Source organism: Solanum dulcamara, chromosome 4 (assembly GCF_947179165.1).
Source record: "Solanum dulcamara chromosome 4, daSolDulc1.2, whole genome shotgun sequence".
NCBI classification, from domain to species: Eukaryota; Viridiplantae; Streptophyta; class Magnoliopsida; order Solanales; family Solanaceae; genus Solanum; species Solanum dulcamara.
The window spans coordinates 6,622,324-6,649,036 of NC_077240.1; the positions used below are offsets into that span (position 1 = coordinate 6,622,324).

Here is a 26,713-nt window from a genome sequence, read left to right on the forward strand (position 1 = left end):
AAATTTTTTTAAAGAATGAAATGTTATATAAATTATCAAAATTATTCTAAAAGTGTTTAAAAATAAAACGGAAAAGGGCCCAAATTATCCTTTAACTATTTGAAATAGAGCACATATACCCTTAAACTATATTCTGGCTCAAAAATACCCTTCACGTCATATTATTGGCTCACTTTTATCCCTCCGTTTGACGGAATGAAATGTGGCATCCCATGTGTATTAATTTACGCTACGTAAAATCTCCACATAAACACACACCTACCCCACCCAATCAATTAAAAGACCCAAATCCATCCATTAAAAACTCAAACCTATCCTCGACTCTCGTAGTTATAATTTTCTTGACTCTCGTAGTTATGGCTGTCACAATTAATTTGCAACAGTTTTTACGTAAACTATTAATTGGCTATTTAATTTGTTAAACTATAGTTTTCATCCGGTAGACATAGCTAACAAAGGGTGATAGGTTTAATTTTTCAAAATGACAATTATGCAAATGTGCTATCTGATCAAGCAGGTGCTTTTCTAGGAAGAAGATGGGTGCGGTCTGACCTGGACTGAGTTGCAGAGCAACATAATCTATTCAACGTGATCAATAGATGATTGTGAAGTAGCTGAAGTGTTCTTCCTAAAGTCAGGCTAACAAGCAGGGGTGTCTGACTGCCGCAAATTATTACGGGAGTTGTTTAAAAACTGTTGCAAATTAATTGTGGCAGACATAACTACGGGGGTCAAGGTAATCATAACTACGGGAGTCAAGGATAGGTTTGAGTCTTTTAATGGATGAGTTTGGTTCTTTTAATTAATGGGGTGTGGTGTGGTGCTTATGTGGAGATTCTATGTGGTGTAAATTTATACACATGAGATGCACATTTCATTTTGTCAAACAGATGGGTAGAAGTGAGCCAATAGAATGACGTGAAGGGTATTTTTGAGCCAATTGTATGATGTGAAGTATTTTTGAGCCAAAATATATTTTAAAGGTATATGTGCTCTATTTCGAATAGTTGAAAGGTAGTTTTGATCCTTTTCTGAAAATAAAATTAAGACTTAATTTCATAAATATGCCAATTAGAGTATCATTTTTTTCTTATATAATATTTTGTAATACTTTAAATTACAATAACCAATATTATAGTAATTGCTATCTTTAGAAGATATTCAAAATTAAGACATTTAAATTTAATTATTTGATAATCTAATTAGTTTGAGTTTGAAATGTTTAATGAGACATCTCAAAGAATTAAAGACAATTGTACAAAGTCAATATTAAAATACGGTTGATTCAAATTTAAGTAGCTGTAAATTTAGCTGTTTACGATTTTTAATTACAATTATATCAATAATAAAATTTCAAAAATATGTGTATAATAATTAGTAAGAGATTAGCAACAACCTATAAGAATAAATACATTTTTTTTTATATTAACGTTGTTTGGATGATTGTTACCCATTGTATTGTATTACATTATTAGTTTAAATACAATGTGTGTTGTGATTGTTACTTAAATTATATTGTATCGTATCGTTTAAATTAATTGTTAGGTAACAACGAAAAAATCCATTTTATGTAACGATCGATGTGGTGTGTTCGCTTCATTATCTTAATATTTTCTTCTCATTTTATCTTTATTTATTATTTAATAATTATATTTTATTTTTTATCCTAACTTTGCATAGTAACTCTATACCCTACTTTTTTGATAAGTTTTATCATTCGAATTATGATGTGTGACATTATGTAACGAAGGAGAACGATATAATCTATCCAAATATTATATTCATTAAAATAATACAATACTATATAATACAACACAATACAATACAATACGATATGAAACAATATGTACCAACATCCAAACAAAGTGTTAGGGTTCCTTCCAAGTGTGCTATTGGCCGTGCTTCACAATTAATATTAACATTTTAATGTATGTATGTATCTCCTTCATCTTTTGTCTGCTCTGTGCTTTCGGTTCTTCGTTTAATCGGTCGAATTTATTTCTTTTTTGTGCATCTTCGGTATGGTTTCGTATTTGAGCGAGCTGAATTTGGGGGATTTTTGGTTCTTTGGAGGCCCTTATTTTTTGGGGCCTTTAGGGTTGAGCCGCCCTTGTATGTAGTGGATGCACTGGGTGAACTGCCAATTATCATAAGCACTTTGTAGGATTTGAGGCAGAATTAATACAATAAAGAACATTACCATATTCAAGAATTCTTAAGAACAAGATAAATGTAAGAGGAAACTACAAATTATCACACTCAAGGGTGTGAACTAGTGGTAAATGAAAATGATTTCTTTCCATCTGTTCTAGTCTTAGCTTTGATAGACAGAGTTACTTGATAACTATTGCGGTGGAAGGTGGAAGGTGGCAAGTAAAAAGACGAAACTATAAATTATCATAATTTTTGTCTAGAGCCAAGATTTGAACCTTATGGGTTCTGGATTCTAGGACATGGCCTCAGCCCTCAAGTGCAAGTAATTGAATTTTGAATTTAATTTTTGTACATATTTAGTGATTCTTTTAAAACATGTAGAAGGTTTAAATCAAAGCTACTATGTTATGCCGAATCCACATGTTATATACTACCTCTGCTCTGCTGTTTTAAGCAGATGACAACTCAGTGTACACACTAGCCTAATAGATGAAGTGACAAGGTTTAAAAGATAAAGCTCTCATTTCCTCAAGAAAAATGTAATGACTCCGTGAGAGCACATTTTTTCAACACTCTGATGTACCCTTGGTGCAAATTCAGAAGCTATTCATATGAAAAATTGCCAGGTTTGTTTTCTAGTTATCAAACCTTAACAGCTGGTAGTCTTTTCTGAAGTACTAGATTTCCAGCAATAGAAAGAAATATAAAATGATTTTTAGTGCTAGTCAGATTTTGGCAAAAGTAGAAATTTCAGTGCTCTTTGAAAACTCAGCAGTCATCAATGCTTTCCCAATGCAATAGAGTTAATCACAAAGTGCAGACTGCATCCAATCAGCATCAGGAGTACTAGTTTTATCAGGTAATAAGCACATCTGTATCTTAGGTATCAGGCACGATGTAAAAACAATGTGCAAATGTAGCAAAATAGAATCAAGTATCATAGAAGACATAATTGTTGGAACGACTTTAATAAAGGAAGTAGTAAGGTACAACCAATTTCCATTTTTGCCATATGTGGTTCAAGCATTTGAATCTGCGTCTGATCTTCCACTATATGTTCATTCAGATATCTATTAAAGAGGAGCTTTAAGCCTGTGAACTGTCATCTGCTGTTTCAGACTTTCTATCCTTGTTGAGATTGCCTGCAAAATTCACGAGTGGCGATGAGAATTTTCTGTATGAGAACTTCTCTCCTTGGGTGGTTAAAGAGTCACTTCTGAACTCATGTGAATAATCGGTAAAGGATACATAGAGATAAAATTTGAAAACATGCTATTGAAACTTCAACGCACATACAATATTTTTTCTGATTATGTATGCACATACAATCTATTTTAAGTAATATGTCCCTCTGCTCTCCCTTACCACATATTGATTAGATTCCTATATGCTTAGAGCTGATGGAGACATTATCTTCCCTCTTTTACTCTATATGCTACTCTCACTACATGTTATAAATGTGAGCAAGGAATCTGTTGTTTTTGGAAACTTCTCTGTAAATGTCAAAGATCATACTAGAACAATTATCATGATATGGCTACAATGTTGAGAATCATCTCTATTAACTTTTGTAACCGACCCTTTGTTCCCTATAGATTGTATTGTTCCCTTTTAGATCAGTTGCAAAATGCTTTCTGCTTTCCTAAATTGAAAGTATTGTTCCTTCATTTAAAATCTTTCTAAAAAGAAATAATTGCTCTTTTTGCTTTCAAAATGCTTTCCGCTTTTCCTTAAATCAAAATCTGGCTTCTTTTCCTGTTTATCACCTTTTTAAAATTATACTATAAAAAATATCAATATAAGGTTAGCACCTTTATAGAGCCTCTGTTGATACTCCTTGATTAAAAACAAAGTTATATGGAGATCATTTTATTATTCTGCGAACTCAACTTATGAGGAAAAAAAAATGAAAAAATGACTTCAACACTATACTTGTCCAATTTCTCTATGTTTTTCAATTTTCTCATGGTCAGAATCTTTGCAAAACATTTTCTCTAGGTAGCCAAGACTAGGTTGTGGACAGTGGGAGGAGACTCAGAGAACTTCACAGTCATGATGGGTTACAACAAGGATTGACTCTTTGTCCCTTTTTTCCCCTCTCTAGTTATGGATGTACTGACACGGCATATTCAAGGTAAGGTGTCATGGTGTATGTTATTCGCAGATGACATAGTATTGATTGTCGAGACTCGCGGCGGAGTTAACACTAGGGTGGAGGTTTGGAGACACAGGTTGAGTGATGCAATCCAGATTGCCTTAAGGCCATTCACTCGAGGCCAAGCTAGGGATCTTCAAAGGTTGCAAGGATTGTTCATGAAACTAGAGATCCTTGAGCTGGTTTTGGTAGCAAAGAAGGGGTTCTATGCCTTAAAGATTGCTTGAAGTGATGAAGGGAAAGCAATGGAAGATTCTGCCATATTTGGTGACGCCACAGTCACATTTGGCGACACGCCAAACTATCTACCTACGCCAAACTTAACAGTTGAAGGGTGAGGATTTGACTGGCCCCTATCACTTTGGTGTATCGCCAAAGTGTTTGGGGAAGAGAGCTTTAGCTCGCCAAGATTCATAATGGGCTTATTTCGTGGGTCACTTTTGGACCTTGTTTAATAATTAGCCTAAAACTATAAATAACTAGTTTAGGTCTTCATTTTAGTTTTAGATTGTTTTGTATATTGATATTGTGAACTTTTTAAAAGACTGTTTGAGAGCTTGGTACAAGCTTTGGTTGAAAACTTGTTTAGAAATGTTGGTTGCAAGGTGAATCGATTTCCCTCGAGGTCACCGTAAGAGGTAGGTTACTTCTTGTAGGATTAACGGATTGAGGTCTTAAGGTTTAATATACCTTTTGGTTGCTTTCTATTTTCTTTTTTGGTGTCTATCTATCTACTTTCTTGTCTTTAAATTTTGCATTTTGTTCATAATTTGTGGTTAGAATTACATCATTGTGCAAGACCAAGACTGAATACTTGGAATGTAAGTTCAGTGATGCTACACATGAGGTCGGTGTGGAAGTGAGGCTTGACGCTTGGGTCATCCTAAGAGAGGATGCTTCAAGTACCTGGGTCTTTAATTCAAGTTAATGTAAAGATCAGTGATGACATCACACATCGTATTGGTGTGGGATGGGCAAAATATAAGTTGGCCTCCAGAGTCTTGTGTGTTAAAAAAGGTACCGCCAAGACTTAAAGGTAAGTTCTACATCTCTTCATTTCATATTTTTTCATTGTTGCTACTACTCTCATTTCTATATTTCCTTTTCCTAACTGCTTGGATATGCTTTATTGTAAGCTGAGGATCTATCAGAAACAACCTCTCTATCCCTATGAGGTAGAGGTAAGAGATAGAGGTAAGGTATGTGTACACCTACCCTCCCCAGACCCCCTTGTGGGATTACACTGGGTTTGTTGTTGTATTTTCTTTAGGAAAACAAGTTCCTTAAAATGAGGAAAATGACTTCCCTAGTAGAATTAGGAAAACAAGTTCCTTAATTGTCATTCCATACTAATTGCCTAATCCCACCCTCCAACACCCCCAGCCCCATAGCCTCCATCCCTACAACCCTCACATTCCTAGCCATCCCTACCAACCCCAATAGTGTTTTCCTTTATTATATACAAATACTTTTGGGACAAAATTTTCTGAATATATATCAACAACAACAACAACAATCTAGTGAAATCCCACAACATGGGGTCTGGGGAGGGTAGAATGTACGCAGACCTTACTCCTACCAAGGTAGGACGGCTGTTTCCTGGATATATATCGAACATCAAAAAATAAGTAAGAAAATTACTTATTTTCAAGGACAACATTTTCCTTTATACCAAACACACCTAACATGATTTCAACTTTTCTCCATCCATAGCAAAACTAGTCACTAGAATTTCACAATAGGAGTATGATTCACATTTGTTTGTGTGTGTAGATATACCAGCACTTGTCTTTCAAATATGTGATCTTCGTTTGATTTCAATTTTGTAGAGCTTTCTAGAAGGAGATTTATTAACCAAAACAAACTTAAGCAGATATGTACCTTGGGTTGTGGAGAGCCTTGGTCGTCCTCTTGGCCTCTTAACTGAGCTTCCTTGTTTTGCTCCATCTCTCTGAGGATATAGTTTCTGGCCGGAGACCTTGAGCAATGAATGTCAAGCAGTAATCAAATAAGGAACCTCAATTAGTTATGAAATATGTAAGGATGTACCAAATCACAAAAGAGGTTTAACATATGCTATTTTCTAAATTTCTATGACTATAATCCATACATTAACATTAGTTTGAAATTCACTATTTGAGTTCTAGACTACAAAGAAGATCGTCAATGAGGAAACACTTTTATACTTGTATTTTCTTGTATATACCAAAAACAGGACAGAGGTGGCATGTCAATTCTTAGATAAAAGCCAAAGAGATGTTTGGAAGAAGAAGTTTCTTAAAAATAAGAAGTGTATTGAATCCATAGAAAATAAATAAACTGATTCTTGAATTGTCTTTTCAACAAATCAAATTGTGTCTCTACCTCCTTGATGTGGCTATTAGTAGTTAAGTACTTAGGGTGTTCTCCACATTTTCTGTTTCAGTTTATTGGAATGGATGGAAACGCCTCACCAGCGGGATGATTAATAATGCAGTTGTTATCTTAACTAGCAGATCTAGTAAAAATGAAAATACACATTTTGCTCATTTAGGATTTTAGGTGCTAATCTTCCAGATGGAAATTCTTAGTTGTGCAGTTACAAGTGTCAATATGTCTATACTCTTTTCTTCTTCTTTTATTTACATTTTTTGGTGGATGGATAAGTTGCCCAAGAGATGGTGCGCAAAAGCTAACCCGGACACCACAGTCATCAAAAAAAAAAGAAGTTACCCAAGAGATTAAGAGGAAAAGGGACAGAAGAAGATGTGTTATTTGCAACATATGCAAAGGAAGATTCATTTTCTTGAAGAAAAGAGAAAAAAGCAATGAAGTGGAACTAACATAAACATGGAGTTACGGATAAATAGTTGGAGTTTTCCTTGTGATTGTAGTCCTTGTTGACATAATGGTTAGGTTACTTTGGTGAGGGCGGATGAGGCTTTTCTTGTAAAGTTGATTTGGATTCCTGAAGTGGCTAGGAAGGTGCGTTTTATGGTTAGGTGCTAGAGGGGTGATCCTGACGGAGGAAAAACTTAGGAAAAAAAGGGTTGGTTGCCTTAGTTGGTGTTACTTATGCAAGGAGGCGGGTGAAGATGCAGATCACCTTGTACTTCATTGCAGCATGGCCACGAGAATGTGGTTGGGCATTTTTAGTTGGATTCGTATGTCTTGGTTGATGCCAAGGTCTGTGAAGGACTTGTTGTTTTGCTGGAAGAACGGAAGAAGTAGGAGAAAGTGCAGGGCATGGAATACTATTCCTCTGACTTTGATGTTGATTATTTGGAGGGAGAGATATGAGAGGGCTTTTGAAGGGGTAGAAATGAGTTTTGAGCAGTTGAGGAGTATTCTTTGATCCCTAATTTATGTTTGGTGTACCCGTGTAGTTTCGGGATGTATAGAGGATTGAGTGTCTTTTTGTAGAGAACCATGTCGTTTTGTAGGCTCTTTACTTTTTGGTATACTGCTTGTATACGGCCACTTTTGGCCTTTTGATTAATGATAGTGTTTACCTGATTAAAAAATAAAAATAAAAATGGTTAGGTTACTAAAATAGAGTAGCAGGTACCAGTGCTTTGAGTTGTCCTTATTTATTCTTAACTTTGAAATACTTTTTAGGATTCCTTAAACAACAACAACAACATACCCAGTGAAATCCACCAAGTGGGGTCTGGGGAGGGTAGAGTATACGCAGACCCCACAACTATCTCGTGGAGGTAGAGAGATTGTTTCAAAGTTGGTACGAAATAAGTGTCATTTTAGGAAACCAAGAAGGCTTAATTGCTCTTTTTCAAATATACCCTTGCTTCCAGTAAATGATCTAAAAAGTTTATAATGGGTAATTTGAAGAGACATAAAGGGTAACTTAGTCAAATAACCCTTATAATTAATGTTATTAAATGGTTTTCTAAATGTTTGTGCCAAAAGCTTAAATTACATTTAAATAGGATTTAAGGTAGTAGTATATAAATGTCTAATGTCCCCCATCTTTTTCGGCTAAGAGGGGCTTCATATATTGTTTTTTTTTTGTTGCTCTAGACTAATATTGTGAATAGATTCTTAAAAGTAGGAGGGGACTCCTTTCAGGTTCAGGCACTAGGTAAGACACTTTAATACTATTTCATCCTTGACCTCTTGAAGTTTTGCTTAAGACTGTTTCAAAATCGTATGTTTTGCTGTTGATGCTGACAATGATTATTTTGACAAGTAAAGGATTTTATATGGTGTGTGGAACAACAATATTAGTGAAACTACACGTACATTAGCTATTTTTTATGTCGTTTACTCTGACAGTAGTTGTAATGTCACAAGCATTCCGTTGAAGCAAAAATACAGAAATAGGCTTGCTGGTAAAGAAGGAAATTTAATCCGAAAGACAACAAGCAGGTGTACTTTTTGACTTTGAAATACTCAGTTGCAAGTTTGTGTTAAGCTATCATGTTATGTTCCTTCCATCAAGATTCATTCTTGTACTTGAATATATAGTAGAAAATCTTGGCTCCACCATCTTTCTTTTTCTCTTTTGGCATAAAATTATATCTCCCGCCAATTCTACTTGTTTGGCGAAATAATTAACTTTGTAGATGCATCCTAAGTTTCAAACAAAACTAAGAATACGAAGGTACAACCCAAAAGTAGCCTTTTTCAGTTTTATGATGCTCTGGAGCCTAAGATATGCTTATCCAGTCTCATGAATCATTCCTATTGTTTCCTTTTTCAGCTATCATAGTTTACATTGCTCTGCCACTGATCAAAAGAATGGCAGAGATTTGAACGTTCACATTTCTTCCCACATCCCATTTTCTTTTCTAAGGAGTAATATATTTTGCTTTCCATTTTCTTTTCTAAGGAGTAATATATTTTGCTTTCTTCACCCCTTTCTTTTGTTCTAGTACTTCCTGGCCTCCTAAGAATTTTTAGGGTTGTGAATAGTCGATCCATTTTTTGGTTTCTGCAATGTTTGTTGCTAGAATAGCAGTATAAGTTGTCGAATGTCACAAAGGAGTGTTGTCGTTTTACTTTTACTATGTCTACTTCTTATCGCTTCAAAGTCTTCTAAGTAATATGAAAGTATAAATCTATTTTGAAGAGTGCGATGTTGCTACTTGGGGACATTTATTGAAACTCAGTACTAAATTAATCTGAGTCTTAATTGCTCCTGGATTATGTATTAATGGCTCTCTAGCTTCTCTTTAGTGTAAATATTATTGGAAGGTGTAGTGTCTTATCGACCTGTCGTTATAACTTGGAAGGAGATCGAAGAGACTTTTTGGTCGACTTAGTTTTCAAACTTTTTGTGGTTGATCATACCTTATCCTAAAGCTGATATACCCATTTCTTCAATAAGCAGACATTCATCTCCGTATGAAGAAGAAAATTCAATAGCAGCAGCATTTTAGAGAGCAATTTATTGACATACCCTTGATGTAGTATCCATATGATGTGGAGCGAGTCTTATTTCACGTGCAATTGCTTTTCCTCCCTCATTTCCAGTAGTTTCATTTTGCATAGCCACATGATCCAGTACATTATTGTTTATCCTGAAACAAAGTATAATGCAAGACATTACAGTTGTAATGACAAGCATATGTAAGTGAAATGCCCTTTGAGATGTCACAATGTAAGTCTACCGTGACGTCCACACAAATTAACAAACTTGTAGGTAAGCACACGGTGATAGACATCGGAATTGACATATTAAAAATGCACCTAAAAAGCAGATTTTGATATATCTAATTCTTGGAAATTCCATCCAGTAAAACGGATGAACTACAAAACTTCAAAATAAATGCACAACTGGGTAACTAGACGTCGACGGTCTCAAAACACCCAAGTTGTTATGTGTTGGCGTTGGGGACATCCAGTAAAGTTGGAACAGCCCAAATTGTTTTAACCAACATTGCACTAGCTAGACAGAAGGATAGCCTTGGTATAACTGGTAAAGTTGTTGACATGTGACCAGGAGGTCACGAGTTCAAGCCGTGGAAACAACCTCCTGCAGAAATGCAGGTAAGGTTGCGTACAATAGACTTTTGTGGTCCAGCCCTTCCCCGGCTCCTGTACATAGCGGGAGCTTTAGTGCACTTGGCTTCCCTATTGCACTAGCTAGACAATAAGAGTTGGCTTTACTTACCAGCTAATCTTATGCATGCATCTCAAAATTTACTTACATAGATGGATTTTCTACAGGAACATTCATTGAGCAAGAGCCATTATGTGCTGCCATTGGAGGTAGAGACGTCGAACGTTCTGTAGTAGTAGTTGGTGATACGAGCAGCATAGCTCCAAGTCCAATCTCATTTGGAGGAATGTATTTATTCCTTGCATAAATTAGAGTGACATCTTCATCACCGTCAGGTATATTTTCAAATTCTGGTTCCTGAAGATTGTTATAAAGTTGCCTCTGGAGTCTTTTAACAGGTGACAACATGAGTTGTGTAAGCTCTGATCTCTTTCTTTTTGGGACATGGTCAGGATTCCAGAAAGGATCTTTGTCTGCTTCTCCCAACAAAAGGTAAATGTTAGTGCACATAAAACAATAAGGTATTAATACAATAGATTTTTTTTATTTTGGTCAAGCTAGTATTATTTGTATGGTTAAAGTATAGTTGGACTGGTTAGTTCATATCTTTATTGAAAATCGAAATTACCTGAAATTTGTCAATTTCAGTTCATTGTGTAAAGGAAAGTAAGCCCTCAAAACTTAGGGGAGACACTATAATTAATGGCCTCTGAGCAAGAAAGAAACCGAATATTATGCTTAAAGAGTATCATAAGTAATTGCTTCCCTACGGCTTATTTGGTAAAATCCTGAATGTGATTAGACATTAGATAATTTGACAAGGACATCACAATAATCGGGAAACAAAAGGAATTTCCTGCATAAAAATAAATCCAAGTGTGTGAATCTCGAGACATGCTTATCAAGTTGTCTTAGAGCTCAGGGTGTAAGCGATTCTTTTGAGTAATAGATACCAACATAAAATAACCACTTGGATAGTGGGAGTTTGCTGATAAATTTTTCTGTTTCACTGTTAAATCTGTTGTGTAGGGTCTGTAGATTCTTTCCCTGTTTTCCGCTCCTTTTTTTTTGGTGGGGTTGGGGGTTGGGGTCTAATTTGTCCATTTCTAATCAATAGAATAAGAGAAATTTGTAATCGGAATCAATAATAATATTGGGCGAACTGTTTCTTCCTTTTCTTTTGAATCAAAATACTTTGCACTGCAGGATTACTTTTTGGGAAGGTGCATCTACCATGATTTGATTGCCTAATTTCATCTATCTCATAATTTTCTTTGAGACTAAGGGCTCGTTTGGTACGGGGATAAGGGATAACTAATCCTGAGATTAATTTTAGGATGAGCTTATCCCATGTTTGGTTGGGATAAAATTCCGGGATAACTTATCCCGGGATTGTTGTGCTGTTTTTATCCCACATTGAAGGTGGTATAACAATCCCGGGATAACTTGTTCCCCAACCAAACGCGCCCCAAGAGTTTTGCGCTTACTACATGCAAAACAGAAGAAAGAAATTGGCCTGAAATTGAATAAGAAGATATTAGTTTTCTACTGTTTTATTACCCGTACGCTTAAGAAAGGATTTGCTCAGAACATGCATCATATTTGCTGAGACAAGTGATCTCTATATATTTGAAAGTATTTTACCATTTGTTTCTTCCATCTGCATGCCGTTGACTGAGGAAGATCCTGCTGAAACTAAGCTTGGTATGCTATTCATTTTCTCTTCAGGACAAGCTGAAGAGCACTTCTGTCCAGAAACCTCTACTCCAACTTCTAGCTTTTGGTCATCACGAGCTAAGAGACCTGGGTTCATCTCAGAAGGTAACTGATAGCTCTGTGTTTCTCTGTTTGCATGTCTGGGAAGATAGTTATCTAGTGTCCCCCTAGTGCGCCATCTTGATCCACATGCATTGCAGAGCACTGGTTTTTCAGGTGGCCCAGCTCTCCAATGGAGGGTTCCTGTTTGAGTTCAAAATTAATTAGTGTTTAAACTGGGATGAATATGAATAAATTCTTATAGGTCAGAAACTAAAGCACAATAATCATTGACAATTAAGATTTTCTATAAAAAAGGTATAGAATGTATTGCACGAGAACGAAAGCGTCACGAAACTAGATTATATATAATTTTAAAAACAAGAGGAAATTTCTTTCTGTGAAACATGCATAGACTTTTAGGATACTTCGACTGTTTTTGTACTCACATTTTCATCACCATGTTAAGGAACCATACAAAATAGTTGAACTTTGAGCTTGATGGTAGAAAGATTGAAAAGGATCTGCTTGATATGTTAAGGAACCATGCAAAATAGTTAACCTCTTGGCAGACTGCATTTATTTGTATGATATTTTAAGGAGGAAAGTTACCATCTAAACCGACAATAATTACTGTATAATAGTCAACAGGGACCATCTCTTTCTCTAGCGCTCAACAGTAAACCCCCCACGTTACTGCCCTGACCACTGCCCTCTTTTCGTTGCACTGCCGCCACCAGTCAGCAATAATCCAGCGACTCCATCCCGATGACCGTCGACCGACGATCCACCAACTCCGACAACTGACTAACCAGGAGTACATCAGACTTCAGTGGATTTCGGCAAATCTGCCTATGGAAATCTTTTTTATGCCCATCAACTCCAAGGTAAGATCCACCACCCTTTTTCTCTTTTCTTGTCTTATCTAAATCCAGGGGCGAATTTGTTTATTAATTTTCGGGCAAGTGAATTGATATGGTATAATATTATATGTTGGCACCCATGCTACAAAAAGGCTAAAATGGTGCTCTTGGTTAAATGTTTAGTTATTTGCTTTGAGGACTTGGGATCAATTCCCATTCAGTACATTTTTCCTTCTTTTTTTAGTGGTGCGCCCATGTTCTAGAATTTCTAGATTCGCCTATGTCTAAATCTGATATTTCCTAAAGAGATTGCACAGCCCCTTATTGTTGCTTGCTTGTTAACTGATTTCCTTAATCTGATATTGTGTTCGTGAATTTATTGCCGCGCCCTTATAAATACTACTGCATTTTCTGGTTCCTACTATGAACAATATTTTTCTCTAGTTTATTGCTTCTAGTAATTTTCGTCATTGTATTGTGTAACGGTCAATGTTAAGATTTAGGGTATTTGACGTTATGGGTTGCCCATTTTTTGTTGTTTATTGTACACTAGATTATTCTATAACTGGCGTTAGTGGCTTCAGGGTTTGATGTAGTTTATGGTCATGTACTTGATTGGCGGCTGGGGCGGGGGGCAGGGGTGTTAAGGGTACCAAGGGAGCTCCTAGGTTGAGAATTGGGTCTTGAAACATAGGGACATTGATGAAGGAGTCAATAGAGTTAGTGAAGATTCTTATGAGGAGGAAGATAATATAACTTGTGTTCAGAAAACCAAATGGGTAGGATCCAAGGCTAGGGATGTAAATGGATTTAAGTTATGGTACTCAAGAAGATCGAGGAGTAGAAATGGAGTAGGCATTTAGTGGACTAGGAACTCAAGGAGCAAGCGTAGAGGTTAGGAGGGTGAATGATAGGATAATGTACATTAAGCTAGTTGTAGGAGGGCTTACTATTAACGTAATTAGTGCATATGTTGCAGCAAACAGGTTTGGACGAGGAGGTCAAAAAACACTTCTTTGTTCCGGGAGGAGTTGGACGAGGTTGTGAGAGTTATCCTGCGTATTGAAAAACTAATTTTAGGAGGGGATTTTAATAGTCACATAGGGACTACTTCAAGAGGATACGATGATGACACTTTCGACTTTGGGGATAGAAATGGGGGATTTTAATAGTCACATAGGGACCACTTCGAGAGGATATGATGATGTACATGACACTTTCGACTTTGGGGATAGAACTGGAGGAGTTTCGCTTTAAACTACGTGAAAGCTTTTGAGTTGGTCATAGCTAATTCAAGCTTCTAGAAGAGGGCGGAGCATTTGGTGACCTTTTGTAGTGTGGTGGCTAAGACTCAAATAGATTCTTTGCTCCTTAGAAAATGTGATAGAGGTTTATGCAAGGACTGGATCCCGAGAGGGGATCTTACAACCCAACATAAGCTCGTGGTTATGGATTTAGATATCAAAAGGATGAAGAAGAAGAGGACTGCATATGACCAAACAAGGATTTGATGGGAGGCCTGATTGAAGCCAGCACTGAGAAACTTAGAGAGAAGTTAGTGGCTATAGGGAGTAGCGAGGACGTAAATAGTTTATGGGCTAGGACAGCTGACTGCATCAGAGAAGCAACAAGAGTGGTGTCAGGGGTCTCGAGAGGTTACCCTGACAGGTACAAAGTGGATTGATGGTGGAATGAAAAGGTCCAAGGAATAGTGAAAGCAAAGAAGGTTGCTTACAACACATTAGTGAAAGCTTAGATGAGGAGGAATAGTGAAAAGTTTAAGACGACGAAGAAGGAAATGATCTAGTGGGGACGCTGATAGTATGTGGGCTAAGATAGTTGACTGCATCAAGAAAGCAACAAGAGAGGTGTTAGGGATCTTGAGGGGTTACCAAGGCGGAACAGTCTAGGAACAGCAAGAAAGACTTACATATGGTGTTGGGTTACCCAGGCGGAGCAGTCTAGGGACAACAACAAAGACTTATATATAGTGTTTATCGATCTAGAAAAGGTGTACGATAAAATCCTTAGGGAGATCCTCGGGAGATGTTTGGAGTTTAGATGTGTACCTGTGGCTTACATTAGTGCAAATGAAGGATGTGTACGATGGAATCAAGACCCGAGTTAGGACAGTGAGAGGAGGCTTGGAACACTTTCTGATCATGATAGTGTTGCGCCAGAGATCAACCCTTAGCTCGTTTCTTTTTTGCCTTAGTGACGGATGAATTGACACGATATACTCAATGAAAGGTATCGTGGTTCATGCCATTTGCAGATAACATAGTATAGAATAACGAGACACAGGGTGGAGTTAATGAAAAACGGGAAGTTTTGAGACAGATCTCAGGGACTAAAGTTTTCAGGTTAAGCAAAACTAAAAAAGAGTACTTCTAGTGTAACTTCAATGATGTAACACTCGAGGCAGAGTTGGAAGTGTGGATCGACTCACAAATCATACCCAAGACCAAGAGAGGAAACTTCAAGTGTCTTGGGTCTATTATCCTAGTTCCTAGGAGATAGAATGATTGATGATGTCGTACATCGTATTGGAGTAGGGTGGGTAAATTGAAGGTACCTATCTCGAGGTACTTTGCAATAAAAATGTGTTGTCATGGCTTAAAGGTATGTACCATAAAGTGGTGGTTAGACCTACATTGTTGTATGAGGCATAATGCTTGTCAATCAAGAACGTCCACATTTAGAAGATGATGAATGTAGGATAGATGAGAATGCTCAGATGGATGTGTGGGCGTACTAAGAGAGATAAGATCAGGAATGAAATTATATTGGGCAAGGTGGGAGTGACCTTAGAGGTAAGTAAGGGGGATTTCATGCTTCTGGTGCGTGTAAAAACCCTAGGGAGTGGTGAGGAGTGGATTTTTGGGGGAGTGTATGGACCAATAGGGGAGGGATCTGAGGGGTTTTGCGAACAAATGACTACTATGATGGCGAGATAAGGGATACCTTGGGTGTTGGAAGATAATTTTAACACAATCAGATTCCCTAAGGAAAGGGTAGGTTGTAGGACGATGTTTAGGGCAATGAAAGAGTTTTCAGAGTTCTTTGATAACTAGTACCTCATTAATCATCCTTTGAAGAGGGCAACAATTTTACATTAGGCGGAGCAGGAAACTCCATATCAAATCAAGACTTGGTAGATTCTTGGTGTCCACTGAATGACAAGGATGGTATCGGATGTGTTGCAAGCTCCATTGCCCAGATTGACCTCGAACCATTTACTCTGTCATGCTAGATGGTAGTAGAAGAAGGGCCTTGCGTATTTCGTTTAGGTTCGAGTTCATATGGCACATACCGCTAGATTTTGAAGATATAGTAGAAGTTTGGTGGAATGAGTATGAAGTTGTTGGTACACCCTCTTTCCGACTTGCTAGCAAGTTATAATTGTTAAAAGGAGATATAAGGAAGCGGAATATGTAGGTGTTTAGGAGGGTGGAAGTTAGAATGAGGGAGTTTATTATTGATGTGTTGGAGTTAGAGCTTGTGGCAGGGATGAGGGCATTAGAAGAGAGGGAGAAGGTTAGGATGGGAAAGGCGAAGGGGTAGCCCGTTGCTTTAGCAGTTGCTCAAGAGACTAGTAGGGGGCAAAATTGAGGGCTTTGTGGTTGAAAGATGGGAATTCTTGTACAGAATTCTTTCATAGGGTCACGGTAGCAACTAGGAGAAGGAACTTTATCGAGGCGTTAGATATGAATGGAGATGTGTATGAGGTAGAGGAGGAAGTGAATTGTGGGTGGTGGATGGTGGGTTAGCTTTTTGTCGGATAGGGGATGCGGGAGTTGTTGGAAAGGGCTATAGAAGAAGTAGAGGTGAGGGAAGTGGTGACGAGTTGTGCGGCGGATAAGGCGCTAGGACAAGATGAATTCACCTTAGTTTTCTTTCAACAGTTTTGGAGGATAGTTAAAGGTGAGTTGATGGAGACCATTGCTAGAATTTTAGGACACTGGAGAGTTTGAGAGAGTCTTAATGCATCTTTCATTACCATTGTGCCTATGAAAGGAGTAACAAGCATAAAGGACTTTAGACCTATTAGTCTTTAGGAAGCATTTACAAGATTATCTCTAAGGGTGCTCTCTGATATACTAAAAAAAAACTGAATGAGACAGTGTCCACTTCTCAGAATGCTTTTTGTGGACGGAAGATAAATTGTGGATGCAGTTTTGGTGGCAAATGAGGTTCTGGACTCCAAAAAGAAGAAAGGTGTGCCAGGTATTTTATGTAAGTCGGACCTTAAGAAGTGTACGACCATGTGAATTAGGTTTACCATGTGAATTAGGTTTCATGGATTTCATAATGGTGAAGACAGGCTTTTGTGAATAAATGGAGGAGATGGATGAAGTTTTGCATTTCTACCGCTAGATTATCTTGTGTGGTGTGGGAGTCTATTGCGAGTTCTTTGAGAGTTCAAGGGGCTTGAGACAGGAGGATCCTTTATCTTGTTATTCATTTTGGTGATGGAAGCTTTGAGCAAGATGATGGATAGGGCATCTAGTGGAGGTCTATTGAAGGGTTTTGATGCTTCCTTCAGAGAGCATAGTAATATGACAATTACACATCTCTTAGTCGCAGATGATACATTGGTGTTTTGTGGTGCAAAGGTATCCCGATTAGATCATTTGAGACAGATTCTTTTGTGGTTCCAGGCTGTGTTAGGCCTTAAGATTAATATCAGAAAATGTGAGATCACACCGGTTAGAGTGGTGGACAATATCGAGGAGATGGTGCAGGTGCTGAATTTTGCAAGGTGGTTACTCTACCTACTACCTATCTGGGATTACTTTTAGGTGCATCAAGCAAAGATTTTGCAGTGTGTAATCAAGTGATCGAGAGAGTAGAGAAGCAACTAGCAGGATGGCAAAAGGGGGTAAGAAAGTATTGATCAAAAGCACTCATATATCATTCCTACATATTTCATGTCGCTTTTGCAGGCCCCGAAGTACTGAAAGGTTGGAAAAACTCCAGCGTAACTTTTTATGGATAGAGCGGAAAGAGTTAGGAAGTATCATTTAGTGAATAGGAAACTTATCTCTCCAAATGAATGGGGAGGTCTCAGTGGGAAAGACCTCAAGGTGTTCACTAATGCTTTGCTAGGGAAATAGATATGGAGATTTGGAAGAGAGTAGTATGCTTTGTGGAGGGGGATAGTAGTGGAAAGATATGTTATCCTGGAAGTTGGATGGAGGACTAGAAATATTACAATTCCGTTTGTGTGTGGATTGTGGAGGAGTATTATGTAGGGATGAGAAGACTTCAGTGGTCATATTTCTCTTAAGGTTGGGGATGGAAGCGGGATCAACTTTTGGCACGTAAGTGGTGTGAGGGAGTGAGTTGAGGGAAGTTTTCCCTAACAAATACTGAATGTCTTGCAAAAGAGAGATGAAGGTCCAGCAGATGCGTAGGTCACATGACGGGGTAATTCACTGGGTTTTAAGATTTAGAAGGAACCTTCGGGACTGGGAGATGAAAGAATTTCACAACTTGACTGAGATACTGTATGGGTGGGATAATCCATCCAACAACTCAGATGCATGGAGTTGGCGGACGAGTGAAAACGGCTTATTCACTGTCAAATCTTATTACAAGTGTTTAATGATGAGAGATGAATGTATTTTCCCTCATGATTCCATTTGGATACCTAGAAAGGTGTGTTTCTTTGAGTGGTTCGCAGCAAGGGATGTGATCTTAACTGTGGAAAATATGATAAGGAGGAGGATCACCTATGTAAGTTGGTACTGGGAGATGGAAGAATTTCACAACTTGACTGAGATACTGTATGGGCGGGATAATCCATCCGACAACTCAGATGCATGGAGTTGGTGGACGAGTGAAAACGGTTTATTCACTGTCAAAACTTAGTACAAGTGTTTAATGGAGAGAGAGGAATGTATTTCCCTCATGATTCCATTTGGATACCTAGAAAGGTGTGTTTCTTTGTGTGGTTGGCATCAAGGGATGTGATCTTAACTGTGGAAAATATGATAAAGAGGAGGATCACCTATGTAAGTTGGTACTTCAAGTGTAAGAGTTTAGTGAAAATGTAGATCATCTACTATGGCATTGCAAAGTGGCTAATAGGTTATGGAGGGTGGTTCTTAATTCGTTTGGGATGCAATGAGTGATACTGGACACAATGAAGGAGGCTTTACAAACTGCACCAACAGGAGGGGGAAGAGATGACCAAGGGCTTGGAGTGTTTCCCCCTTAGCAATCATGTGAGTTATTTGGAAAATATTAGGAGGGCTTTTGAGGGGGTGGCACAAAATTTGTAAAAATGCATAGTATTTTGTCTCTAGTTTCTTTTTGGTGTACTTATGAGGTCCCTATCCATATAGAGGATTGAATCTCTTTTGTCGAGAACCTTATTTTGGTGCAGGTTATCTTCTTTTGGTATATGGCTTGTACAAGGAATTTCCACAATTGTCAATAAAAGTGATTTCCCTCGACCTCACTTTGTGGGATTATACTGGGTATGTTGTTGTTGTCAATAAAAGTATTCACCTTATAAAAAAAGAAAGGTGTGGCGGTCGATGATTATGGTAGAAGGATAGTAAGTAGCCGAAAGTTGTCGCATTTCACGTGGGAGGAAGGAAGCTAGCCTCATCCCCTATCCACTTTATTATTAGTAGTATTGTAACCATTAATTTCTTATTCTCCAATATGTCCCTCTGACAGATGCTTCATTTACTTTGTATCTTGCTATTTTGGTGTCATATTTTCTTGCAACCCTGCTTCGAATACTCCTCTTTCGAGCCGAGGGTCTATTGGAAACAACCTACCTACCCCACAAAAGTAGGAGTAAGGTATGCATACACCCTACCCTCCCCAAACTCCACTTGTGGGATTACACTTGGTATGTTGTATATTTTAAGGAGTTTTTTGATAGTTATAGATACAATGTTGAGAATATTCACTTCGGTTTATTCATATGTCCTCTAGCTGTGTGGCATCTGCTTGCATTTCTCTCTCAAATGTAAGTTTCAGTACTGCAAGTCTGGTAATGGTTTGAGAACCTGCAGGATCTTAAAGGGTATCTTATTACTAGAAGACCACATATAGAAATATGTTGGCGATGTCAATATCTTTTATTTTGGTTTTATCACTCTCATCTTGAAGGGAAAGAGCTGACCAGATTCATGCCTTGTCATAGTATCAGAGAGATTGAACCATAGCCATGACAAGTATGCAGTTGAAGACGTATTACATGGTGCGTACATCAATAACTGGATAGATTGGTGATGATTACGCTGGTCTTTGAACAATCAGTGAGCAAATAAACTTCTATGTTTATGGTCTTTAAGTTTCTAGAAAGTGTGGACTAAGGACAACTATGTGAAGGAAAGTTTTATCTCGACTTAAAGTAGATCGAGAATAGTATGCGTGCATCCATGACCTTTTCCCCTTCGTGTTACTTTCCATTCTGAATCTAGCTGTCTTTGAACAACTTCTGCTCAGAAAAATGTTCGAAATATACATCATCTAGAACATAAGGACGCTTGTTGTCAAAAGATTAAATAAATGGGAACTAAATGTGCAATGGATGCCAGGGATTGGGGACCAAATCTACAATTTATCCTATAAATGACCTCAGTTCCGGTTAGACTAATGCAGATGTACCGAAAATTAATTAACAAGACTAATGCAGATGTACTGAAAATTAATTAACATTTGGCTCGAAAGATGAGAAAATTGAAGTACTCTATGTTTTATGTTTAACACATGCACCATTTAGGGAAATTTGGGTATTTAGTGTTTCATGCATGTAAGTCTTCATAATTTAGTTGCTGAACATCAGGCACATAAACCCTAAGCATCACTGAATCAAGTCCTGTAAAGCATGAGATTATTGATAAACATAAAAGGTGGGATATAGATGGTGAATAGAACTTACGCTCGATGCCACAATGGAAACATGGCCCTTGTCTACCCATAGAATCTGATGATGAATGCTTCCAGTTCAAATCAGGTTGAATTTGCTGCTGCTAACCATTAGGGTTCGATTTGCTCTCAAAATCTAAAATGTCTGAATGAGGTGACGGGTCACAAGATATATAGACAGATAAGAATTTGGTAGACTACAGCTGGTCCTTTATATGGAAATAGATGAATTATGATAGAGTTGTCTGTAACTTCGATCAATTCTGAATTATTCTGTTTTCCCTTATGACAGCTCATCAACTTTGATTACTGTAATTTCTCAACTATTTACACTATAACTCCAATGAGAGAATCTCAGATTCTCTATCAAATGAAAAAGGGGGTGGGCATTTGGGGCGGGGTGTGGGTGGGGGTGAAAGCTGGATTTGGTGAATCTTCATAACTTTTGGCTTTTAATCTAAGTGGTCAAGGCTTATTAAGCAACGAATCTTAAGTCAAGGAAGTGTTAAATAGTTTCAAGATGATTATTCAAATATCTAAGAATGAGCAAATAAAAGAGTTGCCAAATAATAAGGATGTATAATGCAGTAATTGCCTGCAATTGTGGAATCAGATTTAGTATTGAAAAATCCAAGGCAGGCCCTCAGATTACATTGCTGAGAGCAGATCCAGAAAAGAATGACTACATTCAATTTCTTTCCAATAATGCTTTTTATAGCCGTTTCCCCTTGCACTAGTTCAATAACCAAATCGACCGTTTTGCCTAATTATAAGATGGTTTCATTAATATTCTGCAGGTGAGAGTTCAAGGCCATACAGGTGGCTCCGTGACTGATAATTGGATAAATTTCTTATTTGGTGAGCATGCCTCAACTTGTGAATTAAATTGAGAAGATACAGATATTAACATAGAGCTGGCTATTTCCTTGAAAATTTTCTTTTCAGTCTTTGGCTCCTTGATTCTGATATTCTGGTGCACCCGAAAACCACGGTACTGTGCGGTTTGCAAAAGCTCAAGAATCTTAACGCAATGTTGGCCCAGTAAAAAAGGATTTTAAAAAGAAGAAATCACATTTGTTTGCTTATTAGGACGAAATTGTTTTCTAGAAGAACAAACAAACATTTTCAAAAGAAAAAAAACAAAAACAAAAATCTTTTGTTGGTTTTGTTTTACTCAAACCAAAATTGAACCAACTTCTACCTGAGCCCCCAAATTCTAAATATTATCACTTTGACCCTCTTCTTGTAAATTAATTTACTTTTTAATCACCTTCTTTTCCAGAAAGAAATGAAAAGAAAATCAGTTCCCGAAAATTTTCCAATAGACTGTTTGAACACACATTAGTGAGTTACCAAATCATGAATATTCTCATGTTTTTCTTGGCAGTTTTATTGTCAATTCAAGGGGTCCTTATCTCAACATTAGTCCGTAAAACCTAAGTTGTGCGGTCTCTTCACTTTCGATGCCGCACCCGTGTCGGATTCTCCAAAAATACACTACTTTTGGAGAATCCGACACACACACTTGTTGACATTTTTGAAGAGTCCGAGCAACATAGCTGAAAACTCGACTCGCAATTTTTTTGGTAAGATGATACTGACTCATCTTAACAAGATTTCTTTTGTTCTTGAAATGCAGATATCCTATTATGGTCTTAGCAACCTTTTTATTGTTTAATCGACTCAGTTATGAATGTTTCCTTTTATAGGTGGGAGTTTCCCTGCTACTGAGATGCAGCAATGACACTTATTTTTTCCATCTTACCATGCTTGCACATTCATATGGATTTTTCTTTATGTCATGCTTTTTCCGTCTTACCATGCTTGCGCATTTAAATGTCGCCATTGACAGAATTTCGTGTATCTAGCCATATGGATTTTTCTTTTATGTCATGCTTTTTCCATCTTACCATGCTTGCGCATTTATATGTCCCCATTGACAGAATTTCGTGTATCTAGCCATATGGATTTTTCTTTATGTCATGCTTACTGACTTCCAAATAACAACCATTATTATGCCTCACTTCAAGCAAGTTGAGGCGACTCTATGAATCTTCATTATCTTGCTTCATTTAAGATCATCTCATCATGCTGAGTGATGTAAAATATTTATTTCGTATTTAAGATTACTAACGTAGTACACATGCATATTACATAATATATAGAATATCACTACAACTTTTGAATGCTTGTATGTAGAATTAGAGGGATAAAGCAGGGAAGAAATTGTACAAGCTAGCCAAGGCGAGGGAGAGGAGGGCACATGACCTGGACCAAGTGACGTGCATCAAGGACAAGGACGACAAAGTACTGGTGGAGGAGACACTCATTAAACGAAGATGACAGTAACTTCTATAAACTCTTGAACAAAGCGGAGGACATTGTGGGGGGAGATTTAGAGCACTTTGAAAGGTGTCAAGATTTTGGGTAATGTAGGTGTATAAAGTTTGAAAAGGTTAAGGATGCTATTCGTAGGATGCGCAGGAAGAGCGACCGAGCCTGATGAGATTCTAATGGAATTTTGGAAGACTGCAGGTAGGACATGTATGGACTGACTGACTGGGTTGTTTAATATTGTTTTTAAAAGAATGAAGGTGGAGTACAATGATCTATTTGTAGAAGAACAAAGGTGACATTCAGAATTGCAACAATTGTAGGGGTATCAAGCTGCTAAGCCACACTATGAAAGTTTGGGAGAGGGTGGTAAAGATGAAGGTGAAGAGGGGCATTCTATTTTCGAGAATCCATATGGATTCATGCCGGGGAGCTCGATTACAGAAGTCATTCATCTTTTAAGGAGACTAGTAGAGCAGTATAGAGAGCGGAAGAGGACTTGTACTTTTTGTTCATTAACTTAGAAAAGGCATACGACAAAGTCCCAAAAAAGGTTTTATGGAGATGATTGGAGGTTAGAGGCGTACCTGTGGCGTACACTAGGGTGATCAAGGATGTGCATATTGGAACCAAGATTAGGGTAAGGACAATGAGAGGAGACTCAGAGCACTTCTCAATTGTGATAGGTTTGCACCAGGGATCAACTTTTAGCTTGTTTTTATTTGCTATGGTGATGGTGCCATGGTGTATGTTATTTGTAGATGACATAGTTTTAATTGATGAGACTCGCAATGGAGCTAACACTAAGCTATAGGTTTGGAGACAAACTGCAAAGTCTGAAGGGTTCAGGTGCTATGGCGTATGTTATTTGTAGATGACATAGTTTTAATTGACGAGACTCGTGGCGGAGTTAATGCTAAGCTATAGGTTTGGAGACAACTGCAGAGTCTAAAGGGTTCTGGTTGAGCATGACCAAGTCAGAATACTTTGAGTGTAAGTTCACTGACGTAATACATGAGATTGACATGGAAGTGAAGCTTGATACCCAGGACATCCAAAAAGAAGGAAGTACCAAGTATCTTGGGTCTATTATCCAAAGAAATGGAGAGCTTGATGATGATATCACACATTGCACTCGTGCAAGGTGGATAAAATAAAGGTTCGCTTTTGAAGTCTTGTGTGATAAGATAAGGTGCCACCAAAATTTAAAGCAAGTTCTATAGAGTTAGACTAGTTATGTTGTATGGGGCAGAGTGTTGGACAATGTGGGAGTGGCCTTGGTGGAGGACAAGATGTGGAAAGCGAGAATAAGATGGTTCGGGCATATGAAAAAGAGATGCGTGGATGCCCTAGTGCATAATTGTGAGAGATTGGTTGTGGATGGCTTCAGGTGAGGTAGAGGTAGGCCGAAGACGTATTGGGGAGAGGTGATTAGACATGACATGACACAATCATTTTACCTAGGACATGACCTTAGACAGGAGGTTATGTAGGTCTCCTATTAGGGTAGTAGGTTAGAAAGTAGTTGAGCATTGTCTCACTTTTTCTTCCATACTAAGTAGTCGTAGCATTACTCTTGTAGTTTCTTGTCCTTCAATTTCTGATACTATCTGTTGTTTCTTGTACTTCGGCTATTGTATTATTTTGTTGTAGTTACTGTTCCTTTTTCAGTTGCTTTGTCATGCTTTCTATAGTATTTTGCCATGGCTTCTTCACTTTCGTCATTTCATTTTTAAATTGATTTTTCTTGAGCCGAGATTATATCGAAAACAATCCCTTTACACCCCAAGGTTTGGGGCAGTATTATCAAAAGTGCACTCTTCAGCACTTTAAGCATGAAGCGAGGCAGAGTGCACCTCTATCGCTTTTCTGCCCTGATGCGGGGCATAGAAGAAAAGGTGTGCGCTTCTGCGATGAAAGTGAGAAGAAAGAAAGAAAGGAACGTAAGGCGTGTTTTAGCGATAACTGCTGCGGCTAAGGTTTTATATTAAAATTTTGTAAAAACATATTTGCGCGGCTTCTCTTCCTTCCTAAACATCTGTGTTGAGTTTGACTGCTGCGAGCCTGTGACTTCTTTTCAAGGTAAGTTCTTCTCTTCTCCTCTTTTTTTGTATTTTCTCCTCTTCTTCTTATCTCTATTTTCTCTGCTGCTACTCCTGCACTGTTGGGGCTGGTTACTCTTTTTTCTCAGTTCTTCAACTTGCTGCTATTATTTTCTGTAGTTTGTTCTGTTTTTTCTCTATTCTGCAAAAAAAAGAAAAATCTGTTTTGTAATTTCTGTCTGTTCTAACAAATATAAAGCCATATTCCACGAATTCTAGAAAGAAATAGGGAAAAATAGAATCCAAGAGGCCCATAAGTATCAAAACAAAAATAAAGATGACTATGCGAACTTGATATTTTGGTATTATCACAACAAAGAAGAGCTTTCGGAGTCCCTGTTGTGCAGACTTTTTCTGCTTTGTAATGTTTTTCTGTGTTTTGTCTCTGTTTTGCTTCTTTTTTTTCTTTCTGTTTTGTAATGTTTTTGGTTATTTATCTATGCAAATTCAATATTTTTTTAGTTTTGTATTAAATTGGTTATGACACTTGCATAATTGATATGTTTGGCTCGTCTTAATTTTTAGCTCTATCAACTAAGTCTTCCAGCTCTGTGACATATCAGGGGTCTCCTTGCCAGATCTCTCTTTTTAACTTCCTATCCAACATAACATGGAACCTTTTGAATATACTAGATAAGATTTTGTTTGACAAATTGATATACTAGTAATAATGGTATTTCCCTTGCTTGCTGGTTTACTCGAATGTGAAATAGGCACAGTTTTTTCAGTGCATGAGAAACAAGAGGGAGTCCTTTGCCCCGAGGACATGAATGTATAAGTTCTAACAGTCAATTATTTATTGCACATTTGCACTTGTGAGTTGTGATGTTTTCAGTTCATATGTTAAACTTGTTTTAAGTAGTGCATTATTGGTCTTGCCGCTTTTAATTTTCTCACACACACACCATGTTTTTTTTAATCTGCTACTGGAGTATGTTTGAAGCTTATAAATGAGTAAATGGTGAACTTCTTTGTCTGTCTTCAGATGCAGGTTCAACACAGATGTGCTGGCTTAGCCTCTGCCTCTTTCTGATGATTTAACTTGGTGGACTCTCAGAAATCTAATGGTCAACCTGAAAAACAAAGTGACATTACTCATTAGTGTTGAACCATCAATTAAGTAATTTCTCTAGTCTCTAGTATGTAGTAAGAAAGTGCCTTGCATGTTTTTTGTTTAATCTTTATATGGAGAGATATTTGATTTTCATCTTGATAACATCTTATATGAGTAAATTAATGATCAATACATAATGGCATATTGATTCTTGAAAGAAACATTAAGCATAATAAGTAACCAATTATAGTTCTTTATAAATCACTTCTTTAATATTTTAACTCCACGCTAATAACATCTTTATAAAATAATAAAGGTGGATATGAAAACGGTAACGTAGCACTCTCTAAGGGTTTGAATCTTATTTATTTTTTTTGTAGTTTTTATTGGCCTTTTTTAAAA

At 37.4% G+C, this 26,713-nt stretch overlaps 1 long non-coding RNA gene across 8 annotated transcripts; it reads left to right on the forward strand.

The window, feature by feature from the left end:
* Positions 1-1,856: 1,856 nt before the first annotated feature.
* Positions 1,857-26,475, forward strand: LOC129885823 (uncharacterized). Of its 8 annotated transcripts, none has more exons than XR_008766142.1 (9): positions 1,857-1,928; positions 3,221-5,345; positions 10,478-10,645; positions 10,763-10,802; positions 12,039-12,131; positions 12,710-12,952; positions 21,619-21,679; positions 22,209-22,407; positions 26,243-26,475. It is a non-coding gene; the product is annotated as an uncharacterized LOC129885823 (long non-coding RNA). The 8 variants fall into 8 exon arrangements; XR_008766138.1 differs by lacking the exon at positions 1,857-1,928 and having other exon boundaries at positions 1,939-3,391; positions 4,153-5,345; XR_008766143.1 differs by lacking the exon at positions 1,857-1,928 and having other exon boundaries at positions 1,939-3,330; positions 4,153-5,345.
* Positions 26,476-26,713: the final 238 nt, after the last annotated feature.